At 44.1% G+C, this 13,683-nt stretch overlaps 28 non-coding genes across 28 annotated transcripts; all 28 read left to right on the top strand.

The window, feature by feature from the left end:
* Positions 1 to 475: 475 nt before the first annotated feature.
* On the top strand, positions 476 to 549 carry TRNAT-AGU (transfer RNA threonine (anticodon AGU)). The gene has a single exon. It is a non-coding gene; the product is annotated as a tRNA-Thr (tRNA).
* Positions 550 to 904: 355 nt separating this feature from the next.
* TRNAT-AGU (transfer RNA threonine (anticodon AGU)) lies at positions 905 to 978 on the top strand. Its single transcript has one exon. It is a non-coding gene; the product is annotated as a tRNA-Thr (tRNA).
* A 69-nt stretch (positions 979 to 1,047) lies between these two features.
* Positions 1,048 to 1,121, top strand: TRNAT-AGU (transfer RNA threonine (anticodon AGU)). Its single transcript has one exon. It is a non-coding gene; the product is annotated as a tRNA-Thr (tRNA).
* A 355-nt stretch (positions 1,122 to 1,476) lies between these two features.
* On the top strand, positions 1,477 to 1,550 carry TRNAT-AGU (transfer RNA threonine (anticodon AGU)). Its single transcript has one exon. It is a non-coding gene; the product is annotated as a tRNA-Thr (tRNA).
* A 355-nt stretch (positions 1,551 to 1,905) lies between these two features.
* Positions 1,906 to 1,979, top strand: TRNAT-AGU (transfer RNA threonine (anticodon AGU)). Its single transcript has one exon. It is a non-coding gene; the product is annotated as a tRNA-Thr (tRNA).
* Positions 1,980 to 2,477: 498 nt separating this feature from the next.
* On the top strand, positions 2,478 to 2,551 carry TRNAT-AGU (transfer RNA threonine (anticodon AGU)). Its single transcript has one exon. It is a non-coding gene; the product is annotated as a tRNA-Thr (tRNA).
* A 355-nt stretch (positions 2,552 to 2,906) lies between these two features.
* On the top strand, positions 2,907 to 2,980 carry TRNAT-AGU (transfer RNA threonine (anticodon AGU)). Its single transcript has one exon. It is a non-coding gene; the product is annotated as a tRNA-Thr (tRNA).
* Positions 2,981 to 3,192: 212 nt separating this feature from the next.
* Positions 3,193 to 3,266, top strand: TRNAT-AGU (transfer RNA threonine (anticodon AGU)). Its single transcript has one exon. It is a non-coding gene; the product is annotated as a tRNA-Thr (tRNA).
* A 212-nt stretch (positions 3,267 to 3,478) lies between these two features.
* TRNAT-AGU (transfer RNA threonine (anticodon AGU)) lies at positions 3,479 to 3,552 on the top strand. Its single transcript has one exon. It is a non-coding gene; the product is annotated as a tRNA-Thr (tRNA).
* Positions 3,553 to 3,907: 355 nt separating this feature from the next.
* On the top strand, positions 3,908 to 3,981 carry TRNAT-AGU (transfer RNA threonine (anticodon AGU)). The gene has a single exon. It is a non-coding gene; the product is annotated as a tRNA-Thr (tRNA).
* A 498-nt stretch (positions 3,982 to 4,479) lies between these two features.
* Positions 4,480 to 4,553, top strand: TRNAT-AGU (transfer RNA threonine (anticodon AGU)). Its single transcript has one exon. It is a non-coding gene; the product is annotated as a tRNA-Thr (tRNA).
* A 355-nt stretch (positions 4,554 to 4,908) lies between these two features.
* TRNAT-AGU (transfer RNA threonine (anticodon AGU)) lies at positions 4,909 to 4,982 on the top strand. The gene has a single exon. It is a non-coding gene; the product is annotated as a tRNA-Thr (tRNA).
* Positions 4,983 to 5,194: 212 nt separating this feature from the next.
* Positions 5,195 to 5,268, top strand: TRNAT-AGU (transfer RNA threonine (anticodon AGU)). Its single transcript has one exon. It is a non-coding gene; the product is annotated as a tRNA-Thr (tRNA).
* Positions 5,269 to 7,687: 2,419 nt separating this feature from the next.
* On the top strand, positions 7,688 to 7,761 carry TRNAT-AGU (transfer RNA threonine (anticodon AGU)). Its single transcript has one exon. It is a non-coding gene; the product is annotated as a tRNA-Thr (tRNA).
* A 355-nt stretch (positions 7,762 to 8,116) lies between these two features.
* On the top strand, positions 8,117 to 8,190 carry TRNAT-AGU (transfer RNA threonine (anticodon AGU)). The gene has a single exon. It is a non-coding gene; the product is annotated as a tRNA-Thr (tRNA).
* Positions 8,191 to 8,402: 212 nt separating this feature from the next.
* TRNAT-AGU (transfer RNA threonine (anticodon AGU)) lies at positions 8,403 to 8,476 on the top strand. Its single transcript has one exon. It is a non-coding gene; the product is annotated as a tRNA-Thr (tRNA).
* Positions 8,477 to 8,831: 355 nt separating this feature from the next.
* TRNAT-AGU (transfer RNA threonine (anticodon AGU)) lies at positions 8,832 to 8,905 on the top strand. The gene has a single exon. It is a non-coding gene; the product is annotated as a tRNA-Thr (tRNA).
* Positions 8,906 to 9,688: 783 nt separating this feature from the next.
* TRNAT-AGU (transfer RNA threonine (anticodon AGU)) lies at positions 9,689 to 9,762 on the top strand. Its single transcript has one exon. It is a non-coding gene; the product is annotated as a tRNA-Thr (tRNA).
* A 642-nt stretch (positions 9,763 to 10,404) lies between these two features.
* Positions 10,405 to 10,478, top strand: TRNAT-AGU (transfer RNA threonine (anticodon AGU)). The gene has a single exon. It is a non-coding gene; the product is annotated as a tRNA-Thr (tRNA).
* Positions 10,479 to 10,976: 498 nt separating this feature from the next.
* On the top strand, positions 10,977 to 11,050 carry TRNAT-AGU (transfer RNA threonine (anticodon AGU)). Its single transcript has one exon. It is a non-coding gene; the product is annotated as a tRNA-Thr (tRNA).
* A 69-nt stretch (positions 11,051 to 11,119) lies between these two features.
* TRNAT-AGU (transfer RNA threonine (anticodon AGU)) lies at positions 11,120 to 11,193 on the top strand. Its single transcript has one exon. It is a non-coding gene; the product is annotated as a tRNA-Thr (tRNA).
* Positions 11,194 to 11,405: 212 nt separating this feature from the next.
* TRNAT-AGU (transfer RNA threonine (anticodon AGU)) lies at positions 11,406 to 11,479 on the top strand. The gene has a single exon. It is a non-coding gene; the product is annotated as a tRNA-Thr (tRNA).
* Positions 11,480 to 11,977: 498 nt separating this feature from the next.
* On the top strand, positions 11,978 to 12,051 carry TRNAT-AGU (transfer RNA threonine (anticodon AGU)). Its single transcript has one exon. It is a non-coding gene; the product is annotated as a tRNA-Thr (tRNA).
* A 355-nt stretch (positions 12,052 to 12,406) lies between these two features.
* Positions 12,407 to 12,480, top strand: TRNAT-AGU (transfer RNA threonine (anticodon AGU)). The gene has a single exon. It is a non-coding gene; the product is annotated as a tRNA-Thr (tRNA).
* A 69-nt stretch (positions 12,481 to 12,549) lies between these two features.
* TRNAT-AGU (transfer RNA threonine (anticodon AGU)) lies at positions 12,550 to 12,623 on the top strand. Its single transcript has one exon. It is a non-coding gene; the product is annotated as a tRNA-Thr (tRNA).
* A 355-nt stretch (positions 12,624 to 12,978) lies between these two features.
* Positions 12,979 to 13,052, top strand: TRNAT-AGU (transfer RNA threonine (anticodon AGU)). The gene has a single exon. It is a non-coding gene; the product is annotated as a tRNA-Thr (tRNA).
* Positions 13,053 to 13,121: 69 nt separating this feature from the next.
* TRNAT-AGU (transfer RNA threonine (anticodon AGU)) lies at positions 13,122 to 13,195 on the top strand. The gene has a single exon. It is a non-coding gene; the product is annotated as a tRNA-Thr (tRNA).
* A 356-nt stretch (positions 13,196 to 13,551) lies between these two features.
* Positions 13,552 to 13,625, top strand: TRNAT-AGU (transfer RNA threonine (anticodon AGU)). The gene has a single exon. It is a non-coding gene; the product is annotated as a tRNA-Thr (tRNA).
* The last annotated feature ends 58 nt before the right edge of the window (positions 13,626 to 13,683 follow it).

Here is a 13,683-nt window from a genome sequence, read left to right as displayed (position 1 = left end):
TTCTCTTGGCATTTTACAAAACCAATCATTCAACCTTTTTAACCGTGGCGCCGTGGCTTAGTTGGTTAAAGCGCCTGTCTAGTAAACAGGAGATCCTAAGTTCGAATCTCGGCGGTACCTTCGGGCAAACTTATTCTATAATCTACGCATTCCATTTTGCAAAACCTATCATTCAACCTTTTATCCCGTGGCGGCGTGGCTTAGTTGGTTAAAGAGCCTGTCTAGTAAACAGGAGATCCTGAGTTCAAATCTCGGCGGTGCCTTCGGGTTAATGTTTTCTATAATCTTAACTTGGCATTTTACAAAACCAATCATTCAACCAGTTTACCCATGGCGCTGTGGCTTAGTTGGTTAAAGCGCCTGTCTAGTTACCAGGAGATCCTGAGTTCGAGTCTCAACGGTGCCTTCGGTTTAATGTTTTCAATAATCTTCTCTTGGCATTTCACAAAACCAATCATTAAACCAGTTTACCAGTGGCGCCGTGGCTTAGTTGGTTAAAGCGCCTGTCTAGTAAACAGGAGATCCTGAGTACGAATCTCGGCGGTGCCTTCGGCTCAATGTTTTCTATAATTTTAATTTGGGATTTTACAATACATATCATTCAACCATTAAAGTAGTGGCGTCGTGGCTTAATTGGTTTAAGCGAATGTTTAGTGATAAGGAGATCCTGAGTTCGAATCTCGGCGGTGCCTTCGAGTTAATTCTTTCTATAATCTTCACTTGTCATTTTGCATAAACTATCATTCAACCAATTCGACCATGGAGCCGTGTTTTAGTTGGTTAAAGCGCCTGTCTAGTAAACAGGAGATCCTGAGTTCAAATCTCGGCGGTGCCTTCGGGTTAATGTTTTCTGTAATCTTCACTTGGCATTTTACAAAAACAAACATTCAACCAGTTTACCCGTGGCGCCGTGGCTTAGTTGGTTAAAGCGCCTGTCTAGTAAACAGGAGATCCTGAGTTCGAATCTCCGGGGTGCCTTCGGGTTATTGTTTTCTATAATCTTCACTTTGCATTTTACAAAACCAATCATTCAACCAGTTTACCCGCGGCGCCGTGGCCTAGTTGGTTAAAGCGCCTATCTAGTAAACAGGAGATCCTGAGTTCGAATCTCGGCGGTGCCTTCGGGATGATGTTTTCTATAATCTACGCATGGCATTTTGCAAAACCTATCATTCAACCTCTTAACCCGTGGCGCCGTGGCTTAGTTGGTTAAAGAGCCTGTCTAGTAAACAGGAGATCCTGATTTCGAATCTGGGCGGTGCCTTCGGGTTAATGTTTTCTATAATCTACGCATGGAATTTTACAAATTCTGTCATTCAACCACTTTACCCGTGGCGACGTGGCTAAGTTGGTTAAAGCGCGTGTCTAGTAAACAGGAGATCCTGAGTTCGAATCTCGGCGGTGCCTTCGGGATGATGTTTTCTATAATCTACGCATGGCATTTTGCAAAACCTATCATTCAACCTCTTAACCCGTGGCGCCGTGGCTTAGTTGGTTAAAGCGCCTGTCTAGTAAACAGGAGATCCTGAGTTCGAATCTCGGCGGTACCTTCGGGTTAATGTTTTCTATAATCTACGCCTGGCATTTTACAAATTCTGTGATTCAACCACTTTACCCGTGGCGACGTGGCTAAGTTGGTTAAGGCGCATGTCTAGTAACCAGGAGATCCTGAGTTCGAATCTCGGCGGTGCCTTCGGGATAATGTTTTCTATAATCTACGCATAGCATTTTGCAAAACCTATCATTTAACCCCTTTACCGGTGCCGCCGTGGCTTAGTTGGTTAAAGCGCACGTCTAGTGAACAGGAGATCCTGAGTTCGAAAATCGGCGGTGCCTTCGGGTTAATGTTTTCTGTAATCTTCTATTGGCATTTTACAAAACCAATCATTCAACCTATTTTCCCGTGGCGCCGTGGCTTAGTTGGTTAAAGCGCCTGTCTAGTAAACAGAAGATCCTGAGTTCGAATCTCGGCGGTGCCTTCGGCTTAATGTTTTCTATAATCTTCTCTTGGCATTTTACAAAACCAATCATTCAACCTTTTTACCCGTGGCGCCGTGGCTTAGTTGGTTAAAGCGCCTGTCTAGTAAACAGGAGATCCTAAGTTCGAATCTCGGCGGTACCTTCGGGCAAACTTATTCTATAATCTACGCATTCCATTTTGCAAAACCTATCATTCAACCTCTTATCCCGTGGCGGCGTGGCTTAGTTGGTTAAAGAGCCTGTCTAGTAAACAGGAGATCCTGAGTTCAAATCTCGGCGGTGCCTTCGGGTTAATGTTTTCTATAATCTTAACTTGGCATTTTACAAAACCAATCATTCAACCAGTTTACCCATGGCGCTGTGGCTTAGTTGGTTAAAGCGCCTGTCTAGTTACCAGGAGATCCTGAGTTCGAATCTCGACGGTGCCTTCGGTTTAATGTTTTCAATAATCTTCTCTTGGCATTTCACAAAACCAATCATTCAACCAGTTTACCAGTGGCGCCGTGGCTTAGTTGGTTAAAGCGCCTGTCTAGTAAACAGGAGATCCTGAGTACGAATCTCGGCGGTGCCTTCGGCTCAATGTTTTCTATAATTTTAACTTGGGATTTTACAAAACATATCATTCAACCATTAAAGTAGTGGCGTCGTGGCTTAATTGGTTTAAGCGAATGTTTAGTGATAAGGAGATCCTGCGTTCGAATCTCGGCGGTGCCTTCGAGTTAATTCTTTCTATAATCTTCACTTGTCATTTTGCATAAACTATCATCCAACCAATTCGACCATGGAGCCGTGTTTTAGTTGGTTAAAGCGCCTGTCTAGTAAACAGGAGATCCTGAGTTCAAATCTCGGCGGTGCCTTCGGGTTAATGTTTTCTGTAATCTTCACTTGGCATTTTACAAAACCAATCATTCAACCAGTTTACCCGTGGCGCCGTGGCTTAGTTGGTTAAAGCGCCTGTCTAGTAAACAGGAGATCCTGAGTTCAAATCTCGGCGGTGCCTTCGGGTTAATGTTTTCTATAATCTTAACTTGGCATTTTACAAAACCAATCATTTAACCAGTTTACCCATGGCGCTGTGGCTTAGTTGGTTAAAGCGCCTGTCTAGTTACCAGGAGATCCTGAGTTCGAATCTCGACGGTGCCTTCGGGTTAATGTTTTCAATAATCTTCTCTTGGCATTTCACAAAACCAATCATTCAACCAGTTTACCCGTGGCGCCGTGGCTTAGTTGGTTAAAGCGCCTGTCTAGTAAACAGGAGATCCTGAGTTCGAATCTCGGCGGTGCCTTCGGGATGATGTTTTCTATAATCTACGCATGGCATTTTGCAAAACCTATCATTCAACCTCTTAACCCGTGGCGCCGTGGCTTAGTTGGTTAAAGAGCCTGTCTAGTAAACAGGAGATCCTGATTTCGAATCTGGGCGGTGCCTTCGGGTTAATGTTTTCTATAATCTACGCATGGCATTTTGCAAAACCTATCATTCAACCTCTTAACCCGTGGCGCCGTGGCTTAGTTGGTTAAAGCGCCTGTCTAGTAAACAGGAGATCCTGAGTTCGAATCTCGGCGGTACCTTCGGGTTAATGTTTTCTATAATCTACGCCTGGCATTTTACAAATTCTGTGATTCAACCACTTTACCCGTGGCGACGTGGCTAAGTTGGTTAAGGCGCATGTCTAGTAACCAGGAGATCCTGAGTTCGAATCTCGGCGGTGCCTTCGGGATAATGTTTTCTATAATCTACGCATAGCATTTTGCAAAACCTATCATTTAACCCCTTTACCGGTGCCGCCGTGGCTTAGTTGGTTAAAGCGCACGTCTAGTGAACAGGAGATCCTGAGTTCGAAAATCGGCGGTGCCTTCGGGTTAATGTTTTCTGTAATCTTCTATTGGCATTTTACAAAACCAATCATTCAACCTATTTTCCCGTGGCGCCGTGGCTTAGTTGGTTAAAGCGCCTGTCTAGTAAACAGAAGATCCTGAGTTCGAATCTCGGCGGTGCCTTCGGCTTAATGTTTTCTATAATCTTCTCTTGGCATTTTACAAAACCAATCATTCAACCTTTTTACCCGTGGCGCCGTGGCTTAGTTGGTTAAAGCGCCTGTCTAGTAAACAGGAGATCCTAAGTTCGAATCTCGGCGGTACCTTCGGGCAAACTTATTCTATAATCTACGCATTCCATTTTGCAAAACCTATCATTCAACCACTTATCCCGTGGCGGCGTGGCTTAGTTGGTTAAAGAGCCTGTCTAGTAAACAGGAGATCCTGAGTTCAAATCTCGGCGGTGCCTTCGGGTTAATGTTTTCTATAATCTTAACTTGGCATTTTACAAAACCAATCATTCAACCAGTTTACCCATGGCGCTGTGGCTTAGTTGGTTAAAGCGCCTGTCTAGTTACCAGGAGATCCTGAGTTCGAATCTCGACGGTGCCTTCGGTTTAATGTTTTCTGTAATCTTCTATTGGCATTTTACAAAACCAATCATTCAACCTATTTTCCCGTGGCGCCGTGGCTTAGTTGGTTAAAGCGCCTGTCTAGTAAACAGAAGATCCTGAGTTCGAATCTCGGCGGTGCCTTCGGCTTAATGTTTTCTATAATCTTCTCTTGGGATTTTACAAAACATATCATTCAACCATTAAAGTAGTGGCGTCGTGGCTTAATTGGTTTAAGCGAATGTTTAGTGATAAGGAGATCCTGCGTTCGAATCTCGGCGGTGCCTTCGAGTTAATTCTTTCTATAATCTTCACTTGTCATTTTGCATAAACTATCATTCAACCAATTCGACCATGGAGCCGTGTTTTAGTTGGTTAAAGCGCCTGTCTAGTAAACAGGAGATCCTGAGTTCAAATCTCGGCGGTGCCTTCGGGTTAATGTTTTCTGTAATCTTCACTTGGCATTTTACAAAACCAATCATTCAACCAGTTTACCCGTGGCGCCGTGGCTTAGTTGGTTAAAGCGCCTGTCTAGTAAACAGGAGATCCTGAGTTCAAATCTCGGCGGTGCCTTCGGGTTAATGTTTTCTATAATCTTAACTTGGCATTTTACAAAACCAATCATTTAACCAGTTTACCCATGGCGCTGTGGCTTAGTTGGTTAAAGCGCCTGTCTAGTTACCAGGAGATCCTGAGTTCGAATCTCGACGGTGCCTTCGGGTTAATGTTTTCTATAATCTTAACTTGGCATTTTACAAAACCAATCATTTAACCAGTTTACCCATGGCGCTGTGGCTTAGTTGGTTAAAGCGCCTGTCTAGTAAACAGGAGATCCTGAGTTCAAATCTGGGCGGTGCCTTCGGATTAATACTTGCTATCATCTACGCGTTGACTTTTGCAAAATCTGTCTTTCAACCGCAAGGATCGGGGTGCCTTGGCTTAGTTGGTTAAAGCGCCTGTCTAGTAAACAGGAGATCCTGAGTTCGAATCTCGGCGGTGCCTTCGGCTCAATGTTTTCTATAATTTTCACTTGGGATTTTACAAAACATATCATTCAACCATTTAAGTAGTGGCGTCGTGGCTTAATTGGTTTAAGCGAATGTTTAGTGATAAGGAGATCCTCAGTTCGAATCTCGGCGGTGCCTTCGAGTTAATTCTTTCTATAATCTTCACTTGTCATTTTGCATAAACTATCATTCAACCAATTCGACCGTAAAGCCGTGTTTTAGTTGGTTAAAGCGCCTGTCTAGTAAACAGGAGATCCTGAGTTTGAATCTGGGCAGTGCCTTCGGGTTAATGCTTTCTATAATCTACGCGTTGAATTTTGCAAAATCTGTCATCCAACGGTAAGAATCGTGGCGCCGTGGCTTAGTTGGTTAAAGCGCCTGTCTATGGGAGAGTGCAGGTCGTTCGATTTTGCACTCCGTGTTTTCGTCGCGCTAAGCCTAAGCGGGGTTTTTTGCCAATTAATTTTTCTTTCGGTTATTATTCGTGCATTTAATTCAATAGTTGTTAATTTATTAATTTGGTAATCCCTCCTGGGTGTTTCTACCCAGGATGGACGCATTCAAGAGATCGGTTTTTATTGATTTTAAACGAAATCTACCAAGTTTTGAAGTTGTGTCTACGGCGGTGATTGCGAACTTTGGTCTCGATTGTGCATCTGCTTTAGTTGTCTGTGATGAGGGTGGTTACATTCTCACCTTGAAGACTTTGGCCGATGTCGAGGGCGTTATTGATTCGGGCTTGGATATTGACGGTGAGATATATGAAATTTCAAGCGTTTCTGCGAAGACGGTGACTGTCGCCTTTTCGGACTTACCTGAGTTTGTGACTGATGAAGCCGTTTTATCCAAATTAACGTCGCTTGGCTGTGAAATCAAGGGTCCGCTTGTTTGGCATCGAAAGGCATCATTCTATTGCGGACTTCGTACCGTTCGTGTTACCTTACCTGAGAGTCTGTCATCATTACCATATCGCTTACGAGTTGCCGATGCTGTTGGTCGGGAGAAGTTTTACGCTGTCCGACATGATTCTCAGTTGAAAATATGTAATAAATGTTATTCTCCTGACCATATTTATCGCAATTGTCCGGATTTCAAGTGCTTCAAGTGCGAGAAGCAGGGTCATGTTGTTCGGGAGTGTCCACTTTGGCCCCGTATGGCGTCCCGCGACTCTGATACGGCGGCTGTCGGTGGTGCGGACCGTGACGCGATGGTCGTTGATCCTGTCTCAGTCGCTATTCCTCAGGGTTCTTCGGTCCGGGCTGGTGGCGGTGAGTCTTCAGTCGTCGGCGCCGGTCTCAAGTCTGATCCGCGTCGGGGTGCTAAGCATTCGTTGTCGTCTAGTGATGGTGATTTCGGAAAGAAAATGTCTTCTTCTGGCTCTGCTCCGAAAGTAAAGAAAGTTCCCTCTAAAATGCCTCTGGTCCCTTTCGAGGGTCATCGCCGGCCTGATTGGTGGCCTAAGGAGGTTGTCTGGCCTCCATCTTCAGAGAACGAATATTACGCCCGGGTGTGTCGGTATCAGGGTCAGCCTGTTACCAGTCCTCTGTATAAGGACTTTGTGATCCCGGATGATTACGGTTTTAAGCAATAAGTTCCGGAATTATGATGGTCACTTTTCTGAATGTATTACAGAATTTTCTTTGTTATGTCGGGTATCATTCTTTGTTAGTTATTTTCAATACGGTTTTTTTCAATTATTTCTCTCATTTACATGCTGTTCGATGTTTATTTTTGCCTATTTTCGTTTATTATTACTAAAACCAGAATGCAATGAATGATCGTACAAGATTTGTACCTATTATTTTTTTGATGTGTCGTAGGATGACATTTTTTATTCGCTGTTATCTCTTCAATATCTTTATTTGTATTCTCGTTGCTTTTTTCTGACCGATTTGTCATTTATTACTCGTGAATTTTTCTCTTTATATATTCTGTCAATTGTTGCATAATGCTTCTTTGTAACATACACGCGTTGTGTATTTTTTAATGATATAATTAAAAAAAAAAAAGCGCCTGTCTAGTAAACAGGAGATCCTGATTTCGAATCTCGGCGGTGCCTTTGGGTTAATGTTTTCTATAATCTTCACTTGGCATTTTACAAAACCAATCATTCAACCAGTTAACCCGTGGCGCCTTGGCTTAGTTGGTTAAAGCGCCTGTCTAGTAAACAGGAGATCCTGAGTTCGGAAATCAGCGGTGCCTTTGGGTTAATGTTTTCTATAATCATCTCTTGGCATTTTACAAAACCAATCATTCAAACTATTTACCCGTGGCGCCGTGGCTTAGTTGGTTAAAGCGCCTGTCTAGTAAACAGGAGATCCTGAGTTCGAATCTCGGCGGTGCCTTCGGCTTAATGTTTAACATAATCTACGCATGGCATTTTGCAAAACCTATCATTCAACCACTTTACCCGTGGCGCCGTGGCTTAAATGATTAAAGCGCCTGTCTAGTAAACAGGAGATCCTGAGTGCGAATATCGGCGGTGCCTTCGGGATAATGTTTTCAATAATCTCCACTTTGCATTTTACAAAACCTATCATTCAACCACGTTACTCTATGTGGCGTGGCTTAGTTGGTTAAAGCGCCTGTCCAGTAAACAGGAGATCCTGAGTTCGCATCTCGGCGGTGCCTTCGGGTTAATGTTTTCTATAATCTCCACTTTGCATTTTACAAAACCAATCATTCAACCAGTTTACCCGTGGCGCCGTGGCTTAGTTGGTTAAAGCGCCTGTCTAGTAAACAGGAGATCCTGAGTTCGAATCTCGGCGGTGCCTTCGGGTTAATGTTTTCTATAATCTACGCGTAACATTTTACAAATTCTGTCATTCAACCACTTCACCCGTGGCGACGTGGCTTAGTTGGTTAAAGCGCCTGTCTAGTCAACGGGAGATCCTGAGTTCAAATCCGGGTGGTACCTTCGGGTTAATGTTTTCTATAATCTACGCATGGCATTTTACAAATTCTGTCATTCAACCACTTTACCCGTGGCGCCGTGGCTTAGTTGGTTAAAGCGCCTGTCTAGTAAACAGGAGATCCTGAGTTCGAATCTCGGCGGTACCTTCGGGTTAATGTTTTCTATAATCTACGCATGGCATTTTACAAATTCTGTCATTCAACCACTATACCTGTGGCGACGTGGCTAAGTTGGTTAAAGCGCCTGTCTAGTAAACAGGAGATCCTGATATCGAATCTCGGCGGGGCCTTCCTGTTAATGTTTTCTATAATCTTCACTTGGCATTTTACAAAACCAATCATTCAACCAGTTTACACGTGGCGCCTTGGCTTAATTGGTTAAAGCGCCTGTCTATTAAACAGGAGATCCTGAGTTCGGAAATCAGCGTTGCCTTCGGGTTAATGTTTTCTAAAATCTTCTCTTGGCATTTTAGAAAACCAATCATTCAAACTTTTTACCCGTGGCGCCGTGGCTTAGTTGGTTAAAGCGCCTGTCTAGTAGACAGGAGATCCTGAGTTCGAATCTCGGCGGTGCTTTCGGCTTAATGTTTTCCATAATCTTCTCTTGGCATTTTACAAAACCAATCATTCAACCTATTTACCCGTGGCGCCGTGGCTTAGTTGGTTAAAGTGCTGTCTAGTAAACAGGAGATCCTAAGTTCGAATCTCGGCGGTGCCTTCGGGTAAACTTTTTCTATAATCTACGCATTCCATTTTGAAAAACCTATCATTCAACCTCTTATCCCGTGGCGCCGTGGCTTAGTTGGTTAAAGAGCCTGTCTAGTAAACAGGAGATCCTGATTTCGAATCTGGGCGGTGCCTTCGGGTTAATGCTGTCTATAATCTTCTATTGGCCTTTTTTAAAAACCAATCATTCAACCAGTTAACCCGTGGCGCCTTGGCTTAGTTGGTTAAAGCGCCTGTCTAGTGAACAGGAGATCCTGAGTTCGGAAATCAGCGGTGCCTTTGGGTTAATGTTTAACATAATCTACGCATGGCATTTTGCAAAATCTATCATTCAACCACTTTACCCGTGGCGCCGTGGCTTAAATGATTAAAGCGCCTGTCTAGTAACAGAAGATCCTGAGTGCGAATATCGGCGGTGCCTTCGGGATAATGTTTTCAATAATCTTCACTTTGCATTTTACAAAACCAATCATTCAACCAATTTACCCGTGGCGCCGTGGCCTAGTTGGTTAAAGCGCCTGTCTAGTAAACAGGAGATCCTGAGTTCGAATCTCGGCGGTACCTTCGGGTTAATGTTTTCTATAATCTACGCATGGCATTTTACAAATTCTGTCATTCAACCACTTTACCTGTGGCGACGTGGCTAAGTTGGTTAAAGCGCCTGTCTAGTAAACAGGAGATCCTGAGTTCGAATCTCGGCGGTGCCTTCGGGATGATGTTTTCTATAATCTACGCATAGCATTTTGCAAAACCTATCATTCAACCTCTTAACCCGTGGCGCCGTGGCTTAGTTGGTTAAAGAGCCTGTCTAGTAAACAGGAGATCCTGATTTCGAATCTGGGCGGTGCCTTCGGGTTAATGTTTTCTATAATCTACGCATGGAATTTTACAAATTCTGTCATTCAACCACTTTACCCGTGGCGACGTGGCTAAGTTGGTTAAAGCGCGTGTCTAGTAAACAGGAGATCCTGAGTTCGAATCTCGGCGGTGCCTTCGGGATGATGTTTTCTATAATCTACGCATGGCATTTTGCAAAACCTATCATTCAACCACTTTACCCGTGGCGACGTGGCTAAGTTGGTTAAAGCGCCTGTCTAGTAAACAGGAGATCTTGAGTTCGAATCTCGGCGGTGCCTTCGGGATGATGTTTTCTATAATCTACGCATGGCATTTTGCAAAACCTATCATTCAACCTCTTAACCCGTGGCGCCGTGGCTTAGTTGGTTAAAGAGCCTGTCTAGTAAACAGGAGATCCTGATTTCGAATCTGGGCGGTGCCTTCGGGTTAATGCTGTCTATAATCTTCTATTGGCCTTTTTACAAAACCAATCATTCAACCAGTTAACCCGTGGCGCCTTGGCTTAGTTGGTTAAAGCGCCTGTCTAGTAAACAGGAGATCCTGAGTTCGAATCTCGGCGGTGCCTTCGGGATAATGTTTTCAATAATCTTCTCTTGGCATCTTACGAAACCTATCATTCAACCACGTTACCCTAGGTGGCGTGGCTTAAATGATTAAAGCGCCTGTCTAGTAAACAGGAGATCCTGAGAGCGAATATCGGCGGTGCCTTCGGGATAATGTTTTCAATAATCTTCTCTTGGCATCTTACGAAACCTATCATTCAACCACGTTACCCTAGGTGGCGTGGCTTAGTTGGTTAAAGCGCCTGTCTAGTAAACAGGAGATCCTGAGATCGGAAATCAGCGGTGCCTTCGGGTTAATGTTTTCTATAATCTTCACTTGGCATTTTACAAAACCAATCATTCAACCTATTTCTCCGTGGCGCCGTGGCTAAGTTGGTTAAAGCACCTGTCTAGTAAACAGGAGATACTTAGTTCAAATCAGGGTGGTGCCTTCAGGTTAATGCTTTCTATAATCTACGCGTTGACTTTTACAAAACCAATCATTCAACCTGTTTACCCGTAGCGCCGTGGCTTAGTTGGTTAAAGCGCCTGTCTAGTAAACAGGAGATCCTGAGTTCAAATCTCGGCGGTGCCTTAGGGTTAATGCTTTCTATAATCTTCTCTTGGCATTTTACAAAACAAATCATTCAACCACTTTACCCGTGGCGCCGTGGCTTAGTTGGTTAAAGCGCCTGTCTAGTAAACAGAAGATCCTGAGTTCAAATCTCGGCGGTGCCTTCGGGTTAATGTTTTCTATAATCTTCACTTGCCATTTTACAAAACCAATCATTCAACCAGTTTACCCGTGTCGCCGTGGCTTAGTTGGTTAAAGCGCCTGTCTAGTAAACAGGAGATCCTGAGTACCAATCTCGGCGGTGCATTCGGGTTAATGTTTTCTATAATCTACGCATTGCATTTTGCAAAACCTACCATTCACCCACTTTACCCGTGGCGCCCTGGCTTAGTTGGTTAAAGCGCCTGTCTAGTAAACAGGAGATCCTGAGTTCAAATCTCGGCGGTGCCTTCGGGTTAATGTTTTCAATAATCTTCTCTTGGCATTTTACGAAGCCTATCATTCAACCACGTTACCCTAGGTAGCGTGGCTTAGTTGGTTAAAGCCCCTGGCTAGTAAACAGGAGATCCTGAGTTCGGAAATCGGCGGTGCCTTCGGGTTTATGTTTTCTATAATCTTCACTTGGCATTTTACAAAACCAATCATTCAACCAGTTTACCCGTGGCGCCTTGGCTTAATTGGTTAAAGCGCCTGTCTAGTAAACAGGAGATCCTGAGTTCGGAAATCAGCGGTGCCTTCGGGTTAATGTTTTCTATAATCTACGCATGGCATTTTACAAATTCTGTCATTCAACCACTTTACCCGTGGCGACGGGGCTAAGTTGGTTAAAGCGCCTGTCTAGTAAACAGGAGATCCTGAGTTCGAATCTCGGCGGTGCCTTCGTGTTAATGTTTTCTATAATCTACGCGTGGCATTTTACAAAACCAATCATTCAACCAGTTTACCCGTGGCGCCGTGGCTTAGTTGGTTAAAGCGCCTGTCTAGTAAACAGGAGATCCTGAGTTCAAATCTCGGCGGTGCCTTCGGGTTAATGTTTTCTATAATCTTCACTTGGCATTTTACAAAACCAATCATTCAACCAGTTTACCCGTGGCGACGGGGCTAAGTTGGTTAAAGCGCCTGTCTAGTAAACAGGAGATCCTGAGTTCGAATCTCGGCGGTGCCTTCGGGTTAATGTTTTCTATAATCTACGCGTAACATTTTACAAATTCTGTCATTCAACCACTTCACCCGTGGCGATGTGGCTTAGTTGGTTAAAGCTCCTGTCTAGTCAACGGGAGATCCTGAGTTCAAATCAGGGTGGTACCTTCGGGTTAATGTTTTCTATAATCTACGCATGGCATTTTACAAATTCTGTCATTCAACCACTTTACCCGTGGCGCCGTGGCTTAGTTGGTTAAAGCGCCTGTCTAGTAAACAGGAGATCCTGAGTTCGAATCTCCGGGGTGCCTTCGGGTTAATGTTTTCTATAATCTTCACTTTGCATTTTACAAAACCAATCATTCAACCAGTTTACCCGTGGCGCCGTGGCCTAGTTGGTTAAAGCGCCTGTTTAGTAAACAGGAGATCCTGAGTTCGAATCTCGGCGGTGCCTTCGGGTTAATGTTTTCTATAATCTTCACTTGGCATTTTACAAAACCAATCATTCAACCAGTTTACCCGTGGCGACGGGGCTAAGTTGGTTAAAGCGCCTGTCTAGTAAACAGGAGATCCTGAGTTCGAATCTCGGCGGTGCCTTCCGGTTAATGTTTTCTATAATCTACGCGTAACATTTTACAAATTCTGTCATTCAACCACTTCACCCGTGGCGATGTGGCTTAGTTGGTTAAAGCGCCTGTCTAGTCAACGGGAGATCCTGAGTTCAAATCAGGGTGGTACCTTCGGGTTAATGTTTTCTATAATCTACGCATGGCATTTTACAAATTCTGTCATTCAACCACTTTACCCGTGGCGCCGTGGCTTAGTTGGTTAAAGCGCCTGTCTAGTAAACAGGAGATCCTGAGTTCGAATCTCCGGGGTGCCTTCGGGTTAATGTTTTCTATAATCTTCACTTTGCATTTTACAAAACCAATCATTCAACCAGTTTACCCGTGGCGCCGTGGCCTAGTTGGTTAAAGCGCCTGTCTAGTAAACAGGAGATCCTGAGTTCGAATCTCGGCGGTGCCTTCGGGATGATGTTTTCTATAATCTACGCATGGCATTTTGCAAAACCTATCATTCAACCTCTTAACCCGTGGCGCCGTGGCTTAGTTGGTTAAAGAGCCTGTCTAGTAAACAGGAGATCCTGATTTCGAATCTGGGCGGTGCCTTCGGGTTAATGCTGTCTATAATCTTCTTTTAGCCTTTTTACAAAACCAATCATTCAACCATTTAACCCGTGGCGCCTTGGCTTAGTTGGTTAAAGCGCCTGTCTAGTAAACAGGAGATCCTGAGTTCGGAAATCAGCGGTGCCTTTGGGTTAATGTTTTCTATAATCTTCTCTTGGCATTTTACAAAACCAATCATTCAAACTATTTACCCGTGGCGCCGTGGCTTAGTTGGTTAAAGCGCCTGTCTAGTAAACAGGAGATCCTGAGTTCGAATCTCCGGGGTGCCTTCGGGTTATTGTTTTCTATAATCTTCACTTTGCATTTTACAAAACCAATCATTCAACC

This window comes from Leiobunum rupestre, chromosome 7 (assembly GCF_980474605.1).
Source record: "Leiobunum rupestre chromosome 7, qqLeiRupe1.1.hap1, whole genome shotgun sequence".
Taxonomy (NCBI): Eukaryota; Metazoa; Arthropoda; class Arachnida; order Opiliones; family Sclerosomatidae; genus Leiobunum; species Leiobunum rupestre.
The sequence above is the reverse complement of the archived record's forward strand: the minus strand, read 5'-3'. Positions and strand labels throughout refer to the sequence as shown.